Genomic DNA, 22,815 nt, shown 5'->3' on the forward strand with positions numbered 1-22,815 from the left:
GCAATCAAAAACTAATATATAATTTCTGGCAAGTGGGATTATAGGATCGAGACTTCTATTTTCTATGTTCACACGGTGTTGACATTTTTACCAGACACAAATGCAGAGAGAAAGAGAGGTAACTTAGATTAGACCAAATTGTTGATCTCCAATGAGGTTACTGACTCAGCTGGTCTGTGGGGGTTGGAGGTGGCTTCAGAGTTTGCATTTTAAATAAGTTCCAAAGTGCTCATGATGCTGTGGGTTCAGGAACCACACTTTGAATGCCCCTGATTGAGAGAATGGGGTCTGGAACCAGACTTTCTGGTATCAAGTTTTGGTTCCAACACTTACTAGCATTTTGGCCTTGAAAAATTATTTAACCTCTCTTTGTCTATAGTTTCTTCAACTATAAAATGGGAATGATAATACTAGTATCTACCACATAAGATTAGTGTGAGCATAAATATGAGTTAATACCTGTAAAATATTTGGAACAGGGGATCCCTGGGTGGCTCAGTGGTTTGGTGCCTGCCTTTGGCCCAGGGCGCAATCCTGGAGCCCTGGGATTGAGTCCCACATTGGGCTCCTACGTGGAGCCTGCTTCTCCCTCTGCCTGTGTCTCTGCCTCTCTCTCTCTCTCTCTCTCTCTCTCTCTCTCTCATAAGTAAATAAAATCTTAAAAAATATTTGGAACAGTGTCTGATATGTAGTTATAACTAGGTGATTATTAACCATTACTTTTCTGTTTACTTAACCAGCAAACTTGTTCTAAATCATCCAAAATCTGGGGCAGCCCCGGTGGCTTAGTGGTTTAGTGCTGCCTTTAGCCCAGGGCATGATCCTGGAGACCCGGGATCGAGTCCCATGTGGGGCTCCCTGCATGGAGCCTGCTTCTCCCTCTGCCTGTGTCTCTGCCTCTCTCTCTAGCTGTGTCTCTATGAATAAATAAATAAAATCTTAAAAAATAAATAAATCGTCCAAAATCTCTTCTTGAAATACATTCATGTCCTTCTCCAACTGCCTCTCTTTTTTCTCACTTTCCATAATTTATCTATCTTTTGATGAAAGTATCCTTGATAAAGCTTTTGTGGTATCCATGCTATTAACATTTAGACCAAAACCTTTATAGATAGGCTTCTTTCTTCAGCAAACCTGGCCCTCACTGGGGTAATGAATACCTCCCGCTACAGATCAACAATTGCCCTTTCTCTTTTTCCTGCACCTTATCCTTGTAATAGCAAATCCCTCTTGCTCAGCCTTAATTACAGTAGTTTAGTAATTGGACTGATCCATCCACTCTGAATGCGCTCCAGAATTATTGTTCTGGTGAGACTTTGATGAGGAAATACTGAAATAACAAATGCTATTTACTTTAACTTTTACTAAACTAAATAGTTTATGCATCATTGTGTCTTTTTTGTAAGCTGCCTCTACCCATGTCCAAAAATATATGGCTTATAAATAAATTCGACCAACAGACAAGGCACTTTCAGCTCCCATTTGTAAACTGAGCCTGATTGGCCTCTGCAGACCCCTTGTTCACACTCTTCTCCTACCTGGCAGCCAGAGGTAGGCTTTCACCCTAATTGCATCTTTTTCTGTGACAACCCACAAAAATTTACACTGAGCAAGGCAAATTTTACTGGTAATGAGCTAATTTACCCAGATGATGGTCACTTACCTCTGCTTCTCCAGCCTCTGTGTTGGGAAAGGCAGGAAGCTGGTTGCAAAGATGAGAGGTGAGTTCCAGATTTGCACTGGCTCCTGAGCCACACCTTGGCCTGGAACTCCAGTCAGAGCTTGGCTTCCTCACTAGCTCCAGAGCAGGTCCAGCCTTGTCCACTGACACTACCAACTCTACAGCTGGACTCTTAACCCCTGTGCAGCGCAGATCCTACACAGAAGTGAAACAAAGCTACCTGACCCACTAGTTAGGGGATAAGAGAGAAGAGATTTATTTGTAAGTACTTTTGTAAATCCCAGGAGATACATCTTTGCAAATTGCTTGTGTTGGCTTTTCAACCCAGGAAGCCTCAAATGTGTGCTAAAGCACCTTGTGAAAGTGCTAATGGAGGATGCAGCACCAATAAGTTAGGCTCTTCCAAATATGGCACCCTCTGGCAAGGAAGGAGGCAAACTCCTTAATGTGTGATAACCTCTGGGTTACTTGGTTCTCTGCAGGCAAGGTGCTTGTGACACAGCCTCCCAGCCTTCATACCCATTCATGGGGAAGCTGATGGAAAATTCTATTGATAATAATAATAGTATGTAATATTATAAATACTTTATATGTCATAATGATATAATGGTACCAAATATAATAATTAATTCATCAATATTTTGCCTTCAGTGCCTTAACCCAGTAGGTCCCAAAGTTGGCTAAATGTTCTTACCACCCCTACTTTCCTCAACTAAACAGGGAGAAAATGGAGTTGTGAGAATTAATTAATATCACCAAACAGTTGCAGGAACTCAAGAGATTATAGTTGAACCTGTCTGGATCTGCATCAATTAATCTAATAAAATGTTCTCACTTTGTAGACAATGGAACTGAGCACTGAAAGGGGAAGTGATTTGCTCAAGGACACAAAGAAAATTAGTAGCAGCTGCAAGAGTTTAAACCAGGGCTCTTTTGATTTGGGGTCCAGCTTAATATATGTACAGAGCTCATACATAACTACCTTCAAATCGTTGTAAGCAGTAATGAGAAAATATTGATTTAATTTAAAAAACATGATAGTAGATGATCAAACACAAAAGCTATTTAAACCATTGAGAATTGCTTTTAAGCTTGTAGTGTGTGGGAGTGATCTCATAGATAAATAACTAACAGCCAATTACCTCCACATTATGTATGGAAGGGTTTATTCTTCCCCCACTTATATGAAATTCCATTTTTACACACACACACAGGGAAAATTTCGCTGATCTTTTTGTCTATTCTCATGCCAATAACTCGTTGTGCTAATTATTAGTTTTTTTTAAAGATTTTATTTATTTTATTCATGACAGACACACACAGAGAGAGAGGCAGAGACACAGGCAGAGGGAGAAGCAGGCTCCATGCAAGGAGCCTGACATGGGACTCGATCCAGGGTCTCCAGGATCACACCTCAGGCCGAAGGTGGCGCTAAACCGCTGGGCCACCAGGGCTGCCCTGTGCTAATTATTAGTAAGACAAGCCCTTCCCCCATGTTCTTTGTACAATTTTTCTTGGCTGTTGTTGCCTGATTTCTCTTTCTAAGGAATTTTAGAGTCAGCTTCTCAAGCTCTATAAAATATCTCACTGGGATAGCTATTGGGATTGAATTACATTTATAATTTCTAGAGAATTGACACTTTAAGAATAGTGCTTGTTATTTGCCAGGTAATTTTCTATGCATCTGGGATATATTTGCAAAAAAATACAGAAATTTCTAAAAATTGAAAAATAATAATAGATTCTTGCCCTCAGTGGGCATATATTTTTGCAGAAATAGGCAGGCAATAAGCAAAAATATAAGAAATAAGTAAATGGCATAGCATGTTAAAAGGTAATAAAGGGGTCAGGACAGCAGGGTACAGGTCATAGCTTTCCATACATTACTTGTGGAACAGTATCTCATTTAGTACTTCCTATATAAGGTACAAACTATCATAATTATCACTCCTTTACAGGTAAAGGAAACTAAGGCAAAAAGAGGTTAAGTAACTTGGCTAAGGCCTGACTGCTAGGAAGTCACAGATCCAGGATTTGAACTTGAGCATTATAAGCTCCAGATTCCCGGAGCCAGAGTCAGTATTCTGAACTCTACACTACATCCCATTCAGGCTTTTCCATTTATTCATGTCTTTCTATCCATTATCAGTAAGGTATAATGTTTCTTGTTAGATTTCTTTCTAGGTATTGATAGGATTTCTTGCTATTGTGATGTGGAATATTTTTACCATGATATCTTCCAATTAGCTTTTGCTAGCATATAAAAAAGCTATTGAGTTTTATGTGGTCATAAGTCATTTCTTTCAGTGCTTATTAGTTCCAATAGTCTTCAGGTTGATTTTCTTGGATTTTATAATTAGAAATGTACATAATGACAGTTTGCCTTTTTCCTTTCCATTACAGTTTTATATTTCATTTTCCTTGCCTTTCTAAGTATTTGTTAATTTCCACTATGATTCCATTTCTGATCCATTGGTTATTTAGCAATATGTCGCTGAATTCCCAAATATGTGGGGATTTTCCAGTTATCTTTTTGTTATCGATTTCTAGCTCAATTCTACTATGGTTAGACAATTTATTCTGCATGATTTGAATTCTTTGAAACTTCATTTATGGTCCAATATATGCTCAATTTTGGTAGATATTCCATGTGCAGTTGAAAAAAAGTACATTCCACCATTGTTAAATGTCAATTGGCCAAGCATGTTAACCATATACATGTTCTATATACTTAGATGTTTTTATCTGCTTATTCTTTTAGTAATTAATTTAGGGAATGCAAATGTATGGCTGAATTTTCAGAGTGAATTATGAAGTAGTACAGGGCTGGCTATATGGGGCCTTAAAACACTTTAATCTCATTAACTCTCTCCTGTCACTTGAGCTATTTATGGTGAGGTATACATATAATATTTATATTTATATGACATGGTTTCTGTTTAACATAATCAACATTTATTTAGATTTTTCTATATAGTAATAATTACTTTTCCATTGCTCTGTAAATCTATTGGCTTCCTCTTGGGTAATGTTCCTGCTGCCTGAAGAATGCTCTTTAAGGTTTTTCCTTTAGTGTCAGCCTGTTGGTGATGAATTCTCTAAAGCATTTTTTATTTGAAAGTCTTTGTTTTGCCTTTATTTACAAAAGATAACCTCATGAATACAGAGCTCCAAATTGGCAGTTATTTTATTTAATTACTTTCAGTATGTCATTTTGTTTGCTTCTGGCTTCTGTTATTTTTACGAAAAGTCATTATCATTACGGTTTCTCCTTTGAAGAGAATATATCTTTTCTTCTTCTGGCTGCTTTTAAGATTTTTGCTTTGTCTTTGGTTTTCAGAAGCTTAACTATGATGTGTGTGGGAGAAACTCCTGAATCTTTGGCTTAACATGTTGCATCAATTTTAGAAAATCTCAGCTATTATCTCATCAAACATTGCTTCTCTCTTTTCCCTCCTTCTGAAATTCTAATCCCAGATACGTTAGATATTTTTCACACTATGCCATACTTTCTAACCTTCATTTCTGTATTTTCTATCATTTTGTCCCTTTGTCCTTTAGTCTAAAAATTGTTCTTTACAATTATCTTCCTGTTCACTAGTTTTCTCTTCAGCTATACTTAAATCAGTTCTTACACATATCTATTAAACTCTTGATTTATTGATTTCCACGAGTCTGGCAAAAGCTCAGGCCAACTTCTTAGTCTCTTATACACAGGTTTTCAGAATCAGCTATTTCCTAGAATGGTGAAGCCCCACCAAATGCCAGACTCCTCTTATTGACTTCCATTTTCTCTGGGATGTTGGCCCTGGAAATCTTTTCTTAGCAGCTCCCTGATGAATTTAAGAAGTGTTTTAAAATATTTTGTTCAGCTTCTCAAGCCATTCTCAGTGGTAATTATCCTTAATGGGAGGGTTAATATGGAACAACCTATTCCACCATTACTGGAAGTGGAATTTCTCCATTATTTTGGGAGACAGCATAGTGCTTAAAAGACTTTGAACTAAGTCTGGCATGATAGTATGTACTCAATGAGATTATGCTATTATTATACATAAAATTAGTCTACAGTTCCTTTTTTGTGTTATCCTTGATTAGTTTTTGTGTCATTATTGTGACAGCTTTGGAAAATAAGTTGGATGGCATTCCACATTTCTCTATCCTCTAGAACCTTTTATATAACATAGAGATTATCTGTTTCTTGAAGATTTGATACAAGTTACCTATAAAATTACTTGGACCTATTATTATTTTTTAGGGATAAACTTTTGCATATGTTTCCAATTTATCTATAGCTATTAGTTATTCTTATATAAGATTAATTCAGAAATTCTATCAGTAATTCAGGAATTATTTCTATTTAGATTTTCTATCCCTTCTTGAAAAAATTTACAAAATTCCTAGCAGATGTTTAATATAGTATTATTTAATAAAACATCTTCTGGGTTATGCCTCATTTATCATTTCCAATATCATCTGTGTTTTTCTTACTTTTAAAATCACACTTAACCAATTTCACTTTTTTATTTTTAGGAAAAAAACTTTATTTTTTTAAAGATTTTATTTATTTGTTCATGACAGACACACACACACAGAGAGAGAGAGAGAGAGAGAGAGAGGCAGAGACACAGGCAGAGGGAGAAGCAGGCTCCATGCAGGGAGCCTGACGTGGGACTCAATCCCTGGTTTCCAGGATCACACCCCAGGCTGAAGGCAGCGCTAAACCGCTGGGCCACTGGGGCTGCCCTAGGAAAAAACTTTAGATTTTATGGCTCAAGTAGGGCTAACATAAGGGTTCAAAGTTCTCTCTTCTTCTGCCTTGGTAATATAGAAGCCCACATGTTCCAGAGGGAACAAGACATATGAGCACAACTCAACTCACATCAGACTCTGTGCCAAAAGTAAATCTTAACTTCGTCTAGCCACTGAGCTATCTTTCTAGTGTATTAAGGACTTTTGGATTAAAAAAAGGACATCTACTCAACCTCCATTTTTACCTAACCTATACCTTTTGTCTAGTTTTATTCTATATTCATTCTAGTTATATTCTTATATTCATTTTGTAACTTGGCATCAATTTTTAGCATCTTTTTTTCTTCCAAGTTTTCATTTAAATTCTAGTTAGTCAACATACAATGTGATATTAGTTTCAGGTATAGAATTTAGTGATTCAACACTTCCATACAACACTCAGTGCTCATCACAAGTGCACTCCTTAATACCTATCACCTATTTAACCCATCCCCTGCACACCTCCCCTCTGGTAACCATCAGTTTGCTCTCCATAGTTAAAAGTTTGTTTCTTGGCTGGCCTCTCTTTTTTCACCTATGCTCACTTTTTGTTTGTTTCTTAAATTCCACATAATGAAATCATATGGTATTTGTCTTTCTCTGACTGATTTATTTTGCTTAGCATAATACTCTCTAGCTCCATCCATGTCATTGCAAATGGCAAGATTTCATTCTTTTTGTAGCTGAGTAATATTCCATTGTATGTATATACCACTTATTTATCGATTCATCAGTCAATAGACATTTGGTCTCTTTCCATAATTTGGCTATTGTTGATCATGCTGCTATAAACACGGGGGTGCATTTATCCCTTCAAATCAGCATTTTTGTATTCTTTGAGTAAATACCTAGTAGTGAAATTGCTTGATCATAGGGTAATTCTATTTTTAAGTTTCTGAGAAACCTTCATACTGTTTCCCAGAGTGGCTGCACCAGTTTGCATTCCCACCAGCAGTGTAAGAGGGTGACCCTTTCTCTGCATCCTTGCCAACACCTGTTGTTTCCTGAGTTGATAATCTTAGCCATTCTGAATGGTGTAAAATTATATCTCATTGTAGTTTTTTTTTTTCTCATTGTAGTTTTGATTTGTTTTTCCCTGATGATAAGTGATGTTGAACATCTTTTCATGTGTCTCTTGGCTGTCTGTATGTCTTCTTTGGAAAAATATCTATTCATGTTTTCAGCCCATTTTTTAACTGGGTTATATGTTTTTTTGAATGTTGACTTTAATAAGTTTTTATATATTTTGGACATTAATGCCTTATCAGTAAAACCTCAGGACACAAAATCAACATACAGAAATCTGTTGCATTTTCATACACCAATAAAGAAGCAGCAGAGAGAGAAATCAAGGAATCAATCCCATTTACAATCACACCAAAAGCCATAAGATACCTAAGAATAAACCTGACAAAGAGGTAAAAGACCTGTACTCTGAAAACTATCAAAATACCACCAGCATTTTTCACAGAGCTAGCTAAAATTTGTATTGAGCCATAAAAGACCCTGAATAGCCAAAGCAATCTTAAAAAAGGAAAAGCAAAAGTGGGGCATCACAATTCTGGACTTCAAGTTATATCGCAGAGCTATAGTGATCAAGACAGTATGGCACTGGTACAAAAATAGACACATACATCAATGGAACAGAATAGGAAACCCAGAAATGAACCCACAACTATATGGTCAGCTAATTTTCAACAAAGCAGGGAAGAATATCCAATGGGAAAAAAAAGATAGTCTTTTCAACAAATGGTGCTGTGAAAACTGGACAGCCACATGCAAAAGAATGGAACTGGACCTCTTTCTTACATCAGACACAAAAATAAATTCAAAATGAATGAAAAACCTAAATGTGAGACAAGAAACCTAAAATCTTTGACATTGGCCATAGCAACTTCTTACTAGATACATCTCCTGAGGCAAGGGAAACAAAAGCAAAAATAAACTTGGATAAATAAAATCTTTAAAAAAAAAAGACTTGTGGAGAGATGAATCCATTCGTTTGAGAGGTGAATCCATTTTTAATTATCATAAGTACTATTAATTTAATAAGTAGAGTTTTAATTTGCACTTCTGATCAATATGTATTTTTTAAAACTAAATATAGTTACTAAAAATATTTTTTCAGAAATCAATATATTTATGAAAAGGGCTAACAGAACTTGTTAAACATCAAATTTGTAAAACTTGTCAACTCTCAAACTTTCATAATTAACTGAAATGCATGCCATTTGAGCAAGTCTGTATCTAATTCATTTCAGCATAATGTCAGTTGTATTCAGGACAATCAATAGTCACTAGAAGCAGTGACAAAAAGAAAATATTCTCCTTTAACTCCACCAAGATAAAAAGCTTCAGCATAGCAAAGTAAACAATCAACAAAACTAAAAGGCAACCTCTGGAATAGGAGAAAATCTTTGCAAATGACGTATCTGATTAAGGATTAGTATCCAAAACATATAAAGGGCATGGGTTTGTTTTAAGTTCTTGTTTAAATTCGTTAGTAAACATACAATGTAATATTAGTTTCAGGTGTGCAATATTGTGACTCGATACTTCCTGACATTACCCAGTGCTCATCACAAGTGTACTCCTTAATCCCCATCACTTAAGAAACTTATAGCTACCAGAAGGAAGATGGATGGGGAATGGACATAGATATTTTTAAAGAAACCATGTAGTAAAAACCATGTAGTCTTTATCATTTTAGTGCTGATCAAGGAAATGTGAGCTTTGTTATTATAATGTCTTTATTGATAAGTCAGAAGGTAATGAGTTATAATAAACAAGAAGTCCATGCTATCACCACCATGCCCCTCCCAGCCTCATCACTGCCTTCAACTATGTCCTTGTTTCCTAATGACATCTCAGGCAGTTCTCACAGCATTTAGGTCACTTGCAGCAGGAAAAATTCCATTGCAGGCTAATTCAGTCAATTGCAAATTTTAATCTCAGAGCCTTCCCTCCTAAGCAGGTGCCAGCTAGGCTTTCCCAGGAGAATTTGCAGTGAGAAAGAGGTTGCCCTCTGCCAACTACCCCTCCCTCCTCTGGGTCTCCCTTTCTGCTTATATATGCAAATGATTTCTTAGTCCTATGGAATGTGTGCAAAGAGGGCAATGTGGCCCTATTTAGATCATAGGGTTGCTCAGAAGCTATTTTTGGCAGAGTTGGTCCTTCAGCCACAGATACAACAGAAAATATCTTACTCAGCATATTTTAATTATATGTATCCCAAAGAAATGCTTGAAGAGATAAAGAAATTTTACTCTTTTGAAAGGCCATAATACTCCCATATTGATCTTTAAAAAAGAATCTTGTATTCATACTACTGGTGATAGACTATTCTTAGTTTGCATGTTTCATATTTATTAAGTATGCATGAGTTCTTGGTAGAGCTTAAGATTCTGGAATACAGACCTGTCGATATAGATAAGATCCTTGTCCTCCAGGAGCTTACATTCTAATAATGGATAGACATACCAGAAATAAGTAAATAAGATTTGTGATAAGACAAAGTAAATAAAAGTTGTGATAGTTGATATGAAAGAAAGAAAACTGGAGGATGTGATAGAGTGAAGGGTGTGAGGCTATTTTAGAGCTGTCAAGGAAGACTACTCTAAGAACAGATATCTGAGCCAAAATCTGAAGCATAGCAAGGAGACAGGCACTCAAAGAGTCTGGGAAAGAGTTTCAGGCAAAGAGAATAGCAATTGCAATGTAGTCTTGAGACTAGAATGAACTTTGTGTAACAAACAACAAAGATCCAGATAGGTGGCAGTTCCATGAAGGAGACGGGTGGCAAGTTAGGCAGGAACTAGACCAAGTAAACCTTATAGGTCGTGGAAAGAAGATGGAATTTTATACTAAATGTTATGGAAAACCTTTAAATGGTTTCATAAGAGGATATAAATGGACTGGTTTATTTTTTAAGGGATAATTCTGGCTGCCTATGAAGAATGGAATTTAAGGGAGCAAGGGAGGAGACATGAGCTCCAGCCAGAAGCTGTTGCCATGGTCCAAGTAACACATATGGTGGCTGGGACCAGGGTGGCAGCATTGGATACAAAGAGAAGTAGGTGCACTAAAGATATATTTTAGAGATAGATTAAGACACATTTTCTGTGGATTATGAGGAAAAGGCAGGGATCAAGGATGATTCCTAGGTTTGGGGTTTAAACAATTAGGTTGAGGGCAGGCTGGGTGGCTCAGCGCTTTAATGCCACCTCCGGTCCAGGGCCTGATCTTGGAGACCCGGGATGGGGTCCCGCATCCGGCTCCCTGCATGGAGCCAGCTTCTCCCTCTGCCTGTGTGTCTGCTTCTCTCTGTGTGTCTCTCATGAATAAATAAATGAAATCTTAAACAATTGGGTTGATAGTGGTACTACTTACTGGGGAGGATTGAGATGGTGGTAATCAAGAGTTCAAATAGGGATATAATGTTTGAAATACTTATGATACATTTAGGTGGAAAAAAATCAGGTAAACAGTTGGAATAGAGTTATAAATTACATGCATACACAGAGGTAATATTTAAATCCGTAACACTAGATGAAAGTGTACAGGATTAAAGTGTAGTAAAAGGCCTGAGCTAGGGGATCCCTGGGTGGCTCAGCAGTTTAGCGCCTGCCTTTGCCCCGGGGTGTGATCCTGGAGTCTCGGATCGAGTCCCACATCGGGCTCCCTGCATGGAGCCTGCTTCTCCCTCTGCCTGGGTCTCTGCCTCTCTCTCTCATTCTCTCTCTCTGCATCTCTCATGTATAAATAAATAAAATCTTTGGAAAAAAAAAGGGCCTAAGCTATAGGACACTCCACAATGACTATGGAATTTCTTTTTTTTAAATATTATTTATTTATTTATTCATGATAGACAGACAGAGAGAGAGAGTCAGACACAGGCAGAGGGAGAAGCAGGCTCCATGCAGGGAGAACCATGCGGGACTCGATTCCGGGGCCCCAGGATCACGCCCCAGTCCCAAGGGGGCGCTAAACCACTGGGCCACAGCTGCTCCACTATGGAATTTCTATGCTAATTTTTGCACAGCAGCCTATAAGGAAGAAGATCTCTGTAAAGAGGAAAACTTGGAGGAATTAATTCAATAGCAGTCTATGATATATTCACAGAATCAAGGAGAATTATCTTAACGTTCCACTCAATTGCAGGGGGCCATCTCTGACCCCAGAAGAATGCTATAACTTTCACTCCAACAGTCAGAATGCTGAATACAAGGCCAGAGCCTTTTCACACGCTGCACTTAGGTAAAAGAGAGTTAAATATTTTTCTCACTAAAACCTGATGCAAAACAAGTAAAAAAATTACAATTTGTAACAAAGATGAGTAAGAGGCCTAATTGTACCCAGGTGTTTGTAGTTCTCTAAATCTTGCTTTAAATTATATCCTGTTTATATTTAATATTTATGCCAATACTAGTTACTATTTATGCACAGTTGATTTAGCAAAGTGTTCTCTCTCTATGGAAAAAATGTAAATTAGTGAAAAATCATGATAATTCTCTTTAATTCTGTTTATCATGCTGAGCTCTTCATGACATGATACCATAACCAAAACACACCTTCCACTTGTTGGCAGCTTATTCAAACTGCAGAGAGAACAGAGTGAAATGTACAGTTTCTGGAGCATTAGCCTTTACATAGCAAAGGGTACACAGAGATTACAAATAGCATAGCTGTTAGAGTTGCCAACATGGAGAAACATCATCAGACTAATAAGCCTTACAAGAATTAGTCCCTTACGGGATCCCTGGGTGGCGCAGCGGTTTGGCGCCTGCCTTTGGCCCAGGGCGCGATCCTGGAGACCCGGGATCGAATCCCACATCGGGCTCCTGGTGCATGGAGCCTGCTTCTCTCTCTGCCTGTGTCTCTGCCTCTCTCTCTGTCTGTGACTTAAATAAATAAATAATAAATAAAATATTAAAAAAAAAAAAGAATTAGTCCCTTAGGGTAGAATTGCTCTGCAAGTAACATGCATGTTGTTTTTTCATATCTACACGAGTAAATCACTGATACAAAAACAACCTTATCTTACTGTTTCTATAAATAAATTCCACCCCAATGAATGACAGAGATAGATGAATTAAATTAGCCATATCAATGTATTTTTTAAAAGCATTTGGTCCATCAAAATCCTAGTTACCTATTTTTAATAGAAGAAAAATACTCACAAAAAGATGACAGGAGATTAGAGGTTAAATCAGAGGTAGATACAATAAACAGCAAAAGAAAAGTCTTTGATTTTTTTTAACATTTCAAAGAAGTGATATAATAACTGTTTGGGTAACTTCAGCCCTAGTCACATTATCAGGGACAGGAAGGGTGTTTCAGGTCATTTTTCATTTTTGTCATGGCTGTCAAGAAACTCAAAATCCAATCTGAATTTAAATCACAGCATAATATCAACCCCTTTGGTAGCATATTTCTTCCTTCCTTGGTCCTCGTTTTCTATTTTTTGTTGTTGCGTAGGCAGTGGCATTTCAGAGAGCCAAAATGCCCACCTCTTCCAGTCTGGAAATCCCAACTGCTTTTCATCTGTCTTCTTCCCAGACTTGAGTTTACATTACAAAAGCTATTTGGAGGTATGCTGGCACCAGGTTTCTCTGCACAGTGTGAAGGTATGCTTGTTTTCAGGAAGATGTTCTCTGCCAAACCGAAGATGGCCTCCAGTTGTACTGTAAGAGTTTGGGGTTAGGAAATCCATTCTGTAGATCCAGTGTGGTCTACTGAAACCTGAAGTGAAGGAACTTACAGAATTTATTTTACCTGAGATTTTTTTATCAGGATACTACTAAACAATTGTTAATGTGATGGTTTGTGTTACTTACTGAGAGCAGGTTTCTGTATGCTTTGGTAACCAGCCTGTCAAAAGACTCATAGACATAAGATCCAGCAGTCTCATTTCTGGTTGTACACTCAAAGGAATTATAATTAGGATCTTGAAGAGAAAACTGTACTTACATGTTCATTGAAGCATTATTAACAATAGCCAAGACTTGGAACCAACCTAAATGTTCACCAATGGATGAATAGATCAAGAAAATACAATATATATATCCAAAAATCCTGCCATTTATAGCAATATAGCAATATATTGGCAGGAAATCCTGCCATTTGTAGCAATATAGATGGACCTGGAGAGCATTATGCTAAGTGAAACAAGCCAGGCACAGAAAGACAAATACTACATGATACTACTTATAATGAGGAATCTGAAATAGTAAAACTCATAGAAGCAGAAGGTAGAATCGTGGCTGCCAGGGGGTGGGAGGTAGGGAGGGGGGAATAAGAGATGTTGGTCAAAGGGAACAAAGTTTCAATTATGCAAGATGAATAAGTCCTAGAGACCTACTCTACATCACAGTGCCTATAGTAAATAGTACCATATTGTATACTTTAAAACTTGCTACTAGAGTAGGGCAGCCCGGGTGGCTCAGTGGTTTGGTGCCGCCTTTAGCCCAGGTGTGATCCTGAAGACCCGGGATCGAGTCCCACCACGGGCTCCTTGCATGGAGCCTGCTTCTCCCTCTGCCTCTGTCTCTGTCTCTGCCTCTCTCTTTCTCTCTCTCTCTCTCTGTGTCTCATGAATAAATAAATAAAATCTTTAAAAAAACTTGCTACTAGGGTAGATTTTATGTTAAGTGTTCTTATCACACACACAAATAATCATAATTAATAAGGAAGGTAGGAGGAAACTTTTGGAGGTGATAGATATGTGTATAACATCAATTGTGGTGATGGTTTTAAGGGTGTAAAATTATCTCCAAACTCATCAAGCTGTTTATATTAAATGCATACCGATTTTTGTATGCCGATCATACCTCCATAAAAGAGGTTTTTTTTTAATAAAATAATTTTTTATTGGTGTTCAATTTACCAACATACAGAATAACTCCCAGTGCTCATCCCGTCAAGTGTCCCCCTCAGTGCCCGTCACCCACTCACCCCCACCCCCCGCCCTCCTGCCCTTCCACCACCCCTAGTTCATTTCCCAGAGTTAGGAGTCTTTACGTTCTGGGATCCCTGGGTGGCGCAGCGGTTTGGCGCCTGCCTTCGGCCCAGGGCGCGATCCTGGAGACCCGGGATCGAATCCCATGTCAGGCTCCTTGCATGGAGCCTGCTTCTCCCTCTGCCTATGTCTCTGTCTCTCTCTGTGACTATCATAAATAAATAAAATTTAAAAAAAAAAAGGAGTCTTTATGTTCTGTCTCCCTTTCTGATATTTCCCACACATTTCTTCTCCCTTCCCTTATATTCCTTTTCACTATTATTTATATTACCCAAATGAATGAGAACATACACTGTTTGTCCTTCTCCGATTGACTTACTTCACTCAGCATAATACCCTCCAGTTCCATCCACGTTGAAGCAAATGGTGGGTATTTTTTAAAAGAGAGATTAGTAGGGCTGATGCTTCTTCTATGAAACTTGGGAATTATGGTCAGATTGAAGTTCTATTCTTGTCCTGATCTTCTCTCTTATTGATCTCAACCCTAGCCTAAACCTCACCTCTTGCATTCCCCATTCCCTGCACTCACATTTGTCATATATCCCTATTCTTTTCCACACAGGATTAAAGTTTGGAAATATAAATTGCTTTGCCATATCAGCTTACACATCTATTTTCTGCTTTGGATTTTTCCAAATCAGATGGGAAATAAGATGTAAGGAAGACAAATGGCCAATGGAGGAGTTGGAAGGTAAAGAAATGAAAACAAAAGTAATGCAGAGAGGGAAGGCAGAAAAAAACCTTCCAGCATGTGTGATTTTGGGCAAAACTCTACTACTCTTTGCTTCTCAGTTTGATTTTTTGTAAAATGGAACCAACCTAAATGTTGGCAGTATTTTTTAATCTCTGATTTTTACCTAATATACATTGTAAATCCCATAACACGACATGTGTAAAAAGATTTTGCAAACCATCAAGAGCCAAGCCTATCTAAGGGGCTAGTGATGGAAGATTTACATAAGTACCAACAAAGCCAGAACAAAAATGACATTTGTTTTTTTTCCCTCATGTGCCACTTAGTTTCACATTCTTTATATCCCAGTATTATCATCTAGAATATTTTTATAATTTATTCATCTAACAGCCTTTGATTTTCTTTATCTTTTTTTCTCAGTTTCTACTTTGAACTCATCTTTGTAGGCAAACATGCCCTGAGTTCTTCTTCATGAGGCCAAAAAAGGAGAAAGGGAAATGATTCCTAGATTATTTGTGTAGTGTTGCATAAGGACATATACTAGTGATACCTTAAATGCGTACAGTGTAGACCTGGGCCCACACATATGATTAAATATATAAACACAAATGCATACATGCTTTATCTCTGTCATACACACACATACACATGCATGCACATGCACACACACACACACACACACACACACCCCACAGCGAAGTCTTTACCCTCTTTTTTACACCTAGCATGTCACACAATATTGGGGTAACATGGTCCTTGGGAAGAAAACTCTTGCAATATAGGTTATGTTGTTAATTTGTTCATCCAAAGATTATTTTACCCAATGAGATGCTCCACCAATTTCACATGTTCTGTTTCTATTTTAATGTGAATTGAGGAGGAACTAAATCATCTTAAAGCATCTGTTGATAGGCAGTTATCCAGCCACTTAGTTTCATCTTCTTCATACCCAGTGTTAGCATTTAGAATCTTTTTGTAATCCAATTATATAAGAGCCTCTCAGTTTTCCTTCTTTCTTCTATTTTCTCTTTCAAATTGATCTTCATAGGTAGACAGGCCCTGGGTGGTCACAGATTTCATCAGGAGGCAAAAGTGAGGAAAGGAGTCAAATTTTGATTACTTTGTATCATGTCCAATAAGGAAAAACCTATGTCAGTAATAATCCCTTGGATTTATACAAAATGCTTTGAAAACAGCCTGATGCTGGTTATGTGACCATGAGTGTCACTTTACTTCCCTGAATTTATTTCTTCATCTGTAAATGGTGATAATATTGGTAATTTAAGCAGCTTATTTGGGGGTATAGCCACTCAATTAGAAATTGACCTAAGGGATCCCTGGGTGGCGCAGCGGTTTGGCCCCTGCCTTTGGCCCAGGGCGCGATCCTGGAGACCCGGGATCAAATCCCACATCAGGCTCCCGGTGCATGGAGCCTGCTTCTCCCTCTGCCTGTGTCTCTGCCTCTCTCTCTCTCTGTGACTATCATAAATAAATAAAAATTAAAAAAAAGAAATTGACCTAATAATTTTCTCATTTAGCCCCGTTCTCTCTACCATGTCCATGAAAATATCATGAAGGACTTTGCCAGATGCCAAATTCACATTCACTGTGCTCAACATTTCCTTGATCTACAGGAATAGGAAGAAGCCTGTTGAAAACTTAAAAAGAATGATGAAATGAGGTTGTTTGGAGTGATCTCTACTCCATATCCCCATGCTATCTTCTGCTGATGGTCACCTCACAACACAAGTGCCCACAAACAATGTATTTCTACCTGGCCAAATTGTTGGAACTTAAAAATCACTGGTGGGTATTTTTTAAAAATGACTATTGTCTAATTTTTTAAATAAAATTAGCTTGTCCACAGTTGTCACTTCTCAAAAATCCTCAGGAGGAGCTTACATCTAACAGGAAAGAATTTGGAGGAAGCATCCCATGAATGCAAATTTCCATCCATTCCTCATTTACCCTCAAGGAAGTTTTGTTCCTCCCAAAAAGTTTTATGGTCCTCTCAGGTCAGTGGCAGCACCACTGGGGATGTTCTGAGGAGACTCACAAGTCACTAAGAAGGCATGTGCACAGTTATACTTTTCATTTTCATTTCAACTAACATTCATAGAGGGCCTACTCCATATCCAAATCCTATAGACACAGAATAACTCTCTTTACAGACTTCACTGCCTAGAATGAAAGATATATGAACAAATAAACATAACCCAATTATAAGTGCATCTGAACTTACATAGTGGAACTATAGTTTCAGCTTCCCATGTTTATGAACACTTCTATTCTAGCTCAGAATAGAGCTGGGTATGGCTTGCTTTATTGCAAGACAAAATAAGCTAGATGGGACCAAGACCTGAAAATATGCTGGATTAATGAAGCAAAATAAGCACGAGGCCCTTCTTTAGATTCTGGAAGACAATTTTTTTAAAGATTTTATTTATTTATTCATGAGAGACACACAGAGAGAGAGGCAGAGACACAGGCAGAGAGAGAAGCAGGCTCCATGCAGGGAGCCTGATGTGGGACCCCATCCTGGGACTCCAGGATCACGCTCTGGGCCAAAGGCAGGTGCTAAACCACTGAGCCACCCAGGGATCCCTCTGGAAGACAATTTGGTCTGGAAGTTAAAGGTGTTGTACAGCGACAGCTATAGCTTAAAGAAGTGGGATGGCAAGAGTCCAAGCCTAAGTAGATACTGAGTATCACAACAGGTGGCCCAAGTATAATGATAGGAAATTTAGAGGAAGATAATGCGTATGTTCCAGGGAAACAATCTTTCGGCAACAGAGAGATTCACTAGCAGGTATGAAGCCTCAGCTACCAGGCTAAAGGTCAAGGGAAGTTCTCTTGTTAGCAGCTGCCCTGCCTACAGTACAGTGCATCCTAAGCTAACAAAATTGACAAACCAGTACAGTCAGCCTCACTGCATATCTGAAAAGCTAGTGCTCCCATGGAATAATAAGTTTCAACTCTATAACTACCTACAGATATTATCTAATACACTTCTTGACTATGTGGTGGACCCTAAAGTTTAACTCCACTGCCTGCATCCACCATTCCTAAAGTTTGCCCCAAGTACTAGCCCACATGAATGTGTCCATTGAGAGAACATCAAAATTCAGTATGACAACCACGAAACCTATAGAATTATGGGTGGGAAAAGAGGGGTAAGGATTGCATAAATTAACAGTTTTCATTTGGAGGGTATGGGCAGGGAACCAGAAGAAGGGGAGAAATGGGAGGGATGTGTAATTTGAGTACATTTCCCCAAGTTCTTCTTTCTTATCTATACATACCCAATTGAGAATCAGTAGCATGGTTGAGTAATTTTATTTTATTCAATATTGAAATCTCTCTCCTGGGATACTGAACTCTTTGTGGTATTTGGAGAAGGAACTAGAAAGATCACCTTAGCTGGACTGACATTCAGGAAAAGGAAATCCAGTAGCTTTTCAAACAATTAAAAACTCTGACTTTTACATAAAGTAAATACGTATTCCCATTTAGCAAGAAGTGCTTAAAATCAACTGCTTATTGAGGCTTGAGTGTTATGACTCAGAATTTTCTGTCAACTAGAAATCAAGTCCCAACTGGAGGTCCATACAAGCACTGATGTACCACTTCTTAACTCTCACCTCCAGTTCTCTGACACAATCCCAGGGGCAGAAAATGTAAGGACATTTTCTGAAATACTTAAGGGGCTTTTATACATATCACAAGGCTACACTAAATCCATATCTATTGGAAAGAGAGCTCCAGTAGCATTTCCTGGGTCTGGTCCCTGGCATGAATGTACAGGCCTGGGAATAACCTCTGTTATATACCAAGTATATATTCCACATTCTCATCTCCACTCAGGACACTTGGTACTAGCTTGTTACTTTCTCCTGAACTAAGATAAGAGGTTTATTGTATTTTATACAACATTTCTGAGGGTATTTTACCCTTTATGGGTATTCTAAGGGCTTTTGAGGAACATTTATTTGGCTGTACTTCTAGAAGTATGAGTTCAAACTTTAAAATCAAAAGAAAAACGTTGTGTTTGTATAAAATTGATATTATATTGAGTGTTTTAGCAGATATGGGGATATGCCACTTAGAACAGCCTTCAATAAAGGATTTCCTGCCCAGCTGTAAAAGACATCCTTCAGTTGTGAACCCCTTCAGAGCCCACCTCAGCATTTGTGCCAGCATGCTCTTAACAAGATGGCTCAACTAATGACTGAGAAAAATAGTAATACAAAGACCTTGCTGTTTGCATCCAGTGGGACTTAGCAGGACATCTTAGTAGTACTCCTGTAAGAGGCAGTCTTTGCTTTTATCTCTCCTTTGGGATAGCAGAGACATTGTCATGTCTACATTAGAATCTGACTGCTACCTCTATCCAGTTCTATTTCCTCCCTTTTCTTTTCACAGATATTACTCTCCAACAACTTCTGTACTCCCAACTCCATCCCAATGTCTGCTTCCCATAGAACTCAAATTGGTACATGTATCATATTAAGAATCTGGAAAGGTTTTATGGATAGACTGACTGCATAAAATCACTCAAAGAAAAGAGTATAACACTAATGAAAAGTGGACAAATAACACTATTCTAAAGGGTATTGTAGTGGAGAACTGAACTGGAAGTGGTACACTAGACCTTTGAAGAGAGGAGTGGACTGGAAATCAATAGATTTGACCTCTAGTATTTGGATATAGGGTCTTTACAGAGGTCATTAGAGTGGGCCCTAATGCAATATGACTGGTATCCTTACAAAATGATTAGGACACAGACACACACAGAACAATTAGGTCACAGCCACACAGAGGGAGGAACATGTGAAGACACAGGGAGAAGATGGTCATCTATATGCCAAGGAGATAGGCCTTAGAAGGAACCAGCCTGCTGACACCTTGATCTCAGACTCACAACTGTAAGACTTTCAAAACTGTGGGACAATAAATATATGTCGTTTAAGCCATCCAGTCTATGGTACTTTCTTTTTTTTTCTTTTTCCAAGTTTTTATTTAAATTCCATATAACATACAGTGTAATATGAGTTCAAGTGTAGAATTTAGTGATTCAACCAACACCTACTTCCAACACTTGGTGTTCATTACAAGTGCCCTCCTTAATCCCCATCACCCATTTAACCCATCCTCCCACCCACCTCCCCTCTAGTACCCATCTGATTGTTTTCTATAGTTGAGTCTATTTCTTGGTTTGCCTCTCTCTTTTCCACCCCTCTTCCATGTTCATTTGTTTTGTTTTTAAATTCCACATCTATATGTTGGCAAATTGAACACCAATAAAAAATAAATTTATAAAAAAAAACAAAAAAACCCATAAATGGATAGACAGATGATAGGTTGATGGAAATAGATTTCCTCAAATCCTTCTGAAAATGAACCTTATCTCTGTGTCAGGGTCACTGAACACTAGGGAAAGGAGAATGCCTAGAATTTTTTAGATCTACTGGACACAAAGTGAGCTCCAGACCAGGAGGGTCTGATAAAGTTATCCTGGTACTTTCTTATATCAGCCCATGCAAATGAATACAGAGGTCCTTAAGGGGAAGAGTTCTAGTGTAGACCAAGAGTTTCATTAGGACTCCTGGGGAGTCTGGGGAAAACCTTCAGATCTATCTCAGTGTTGGCTGGGCAGGTACATCAATGGACCTCTATAACAGCTAAGGAAATGCTGCTGCTACTACTGTTGCTGCCCACTCTGCTCCTCTACCCTTCCATATACAAAACCGACTTGTTATAGCCTTTCCTATGACTTGCCTTTCACTAGGTTTGTAAGATTCAAAGGATGAGCCCTGACTCTAGGTACTGGATTTCATAAGAAAATAGTGAGTGAAAAACCTGGGTAATCAAATTCATGCTTTATCATTATGAGCACAAGAGCTCCTTTTGAGAGCCTTCCCCAGGCAGCAGGAATAATTGCAACCTAGACATGAGTGAAACTAAATTAGCACCCCATAGTTAGAGTTCCTTTACTTCAAACCAATAGTTTTTAGCCCTGTCACAAGCATGCAAGCTGGCTCCTGGGTTCCTGAGTCACTGAATGTCAAATGTGGTGAGATGCTGAGGTGGCACTGCTAAAGTTAGAAGTCTCAAAGTTGCCAATTAATTCTGTGCAAAAGAAGTGTTTACATCAGCCTCCACTTTGGGCCCAGACTGATGTTCTCAAGCTTCTTCCAAACTGGGGCCTTCTCAGAAGCAACTGCTTGCCCCAGGCCTGGAAACAAAAGTGATCACCTACAGCAAAGTTACCAGCCTATTTGTTGGACACCAGCTGGCTATATTTATCTTCTATCCCCCTCCTACCCTCTCTCACCCTGTATTAGTTTTATATTGCTATGAAACAAATTACTAAATTTAGCAGCAATAAACAACACACATCTATTAGCTCAATTTCTGCAGGTCAGGGGTCTAGGTACAGCTTAGTTGGGTCCCTCTGCTCAGGGTCTTACAAGACTGCAATAAAAGTTTCAGGCAGGCTGCCTTTTCATCTAGAGTTTAGGTGCCCCTTCCAAGCTCCTGTAGTTGTTAGCAGAATTCATTTCACTGTGCTATATAACTAAGAGCCCTGATTTTTGCTGGCTTTTAACTGTAGGCATCCCTCAGGTCCCAGGGACTAACGCAGCTACAACATGGCTGTTTGCTTCTTCAAGACCAGCATTAGAATCTAGACTGCTAGGATAGAGTCTTAACATAACATAGTCATGAAAGTGGTATCCCATTACCTTGTTCATATTGTTGTTTAAAAGCAAGTTTCAGATATTTTGCTCATACTCTAGGGAAAAGGTTATAGAAGGGTAGGACTCATTAAAAGTCATCTTAGGGTGTGTCTGCCAGCCCTACCACTTTACTGCTCACCTCCTTGAGGGTAGCAAACATGGCAGTTGCTGACTGCTCCTGCTTATAATACCATAATACCTAAGCTTGGGAGGGGCTCAAGGTGCCATTTTTTGTTATTCTCTTCTCCTCCTCTAGTTGTCATACCAGGTACAAGCACGCCGTTGCGATCATCACTATAAATTTCAGGTAAACTACACATGGGCTATTACAATTTATTACAATCAACAGAGTGAAGAGACAGCCTATGAAGCAGGAGAAAATATTTGCAAATCATATACATGATGAAGGGTTAATATCCAAAATACATAAAGAACTCAAAAGAAAAAAAAAGAAAAAAAAAAGAACTCAAGCCACTCCATAAGAAAACAAATAACTTGATTTAAAAATGGGCAAAGGACTTGAATAGACATTTCTCAAAACAAGACACACAAATGGACAACAGGTAAATAAAAAGGTGCTCAACATCACTAATCATCTGGGAAATGCAAATCAAAACCACAGTGAGTTATCACTTCACATCTGTTAGAATGGCTATTATCATAGAGACAAAAGATAAGTGTTGGCAAGGACATAGAGAAATAGGAATACTTTTGTTCTGTTAGTGAGAATGTGAATCAGTACAACCATTATGGAAAACAGTATGGAGGTTTTTCAAAAAATTAAAAATAGAATTACCATAGGATCCAGCAATCCCGCTTCTGGGTATTTATTCAAAGAAAATGAAAACAATCTTGAAGAGATATCTGCACTACCCTGTTTATTGTGGTATTCACA

At 38.3% G+C, this 22,815-nt stretch overlaps 1 protein-coding gene across 1 annotated transcript in view; it reads left to right on the plus strand.

The window, feature by feature from the left end:
- LOC119868539 (melanoma-associated antigen 9-like) overlaps positions 1-22,815 on the plus strand; it is a 778,808-nt gene that overhangs the window by 644,641 nt on the left and 111,352 nt on the right. The gene's annotated exons all lie outside the window — the stretch shown is intronic.

Source organism: Canis lupus, chromosome X (assembly GCF_011100685.1).
Source record: "Canis lupus familiaris isolate Mischka breed German Shepherd chromosome X, alternate assembly UU_Cfam_GSD_1.0, whole genome shotgun sequence".
NCBI classification, from domain to species: Eukaryota; Metazoa; Chordata; class Mammalia; order Carnivora; family Canidae; genus Canis; species Canis lupus.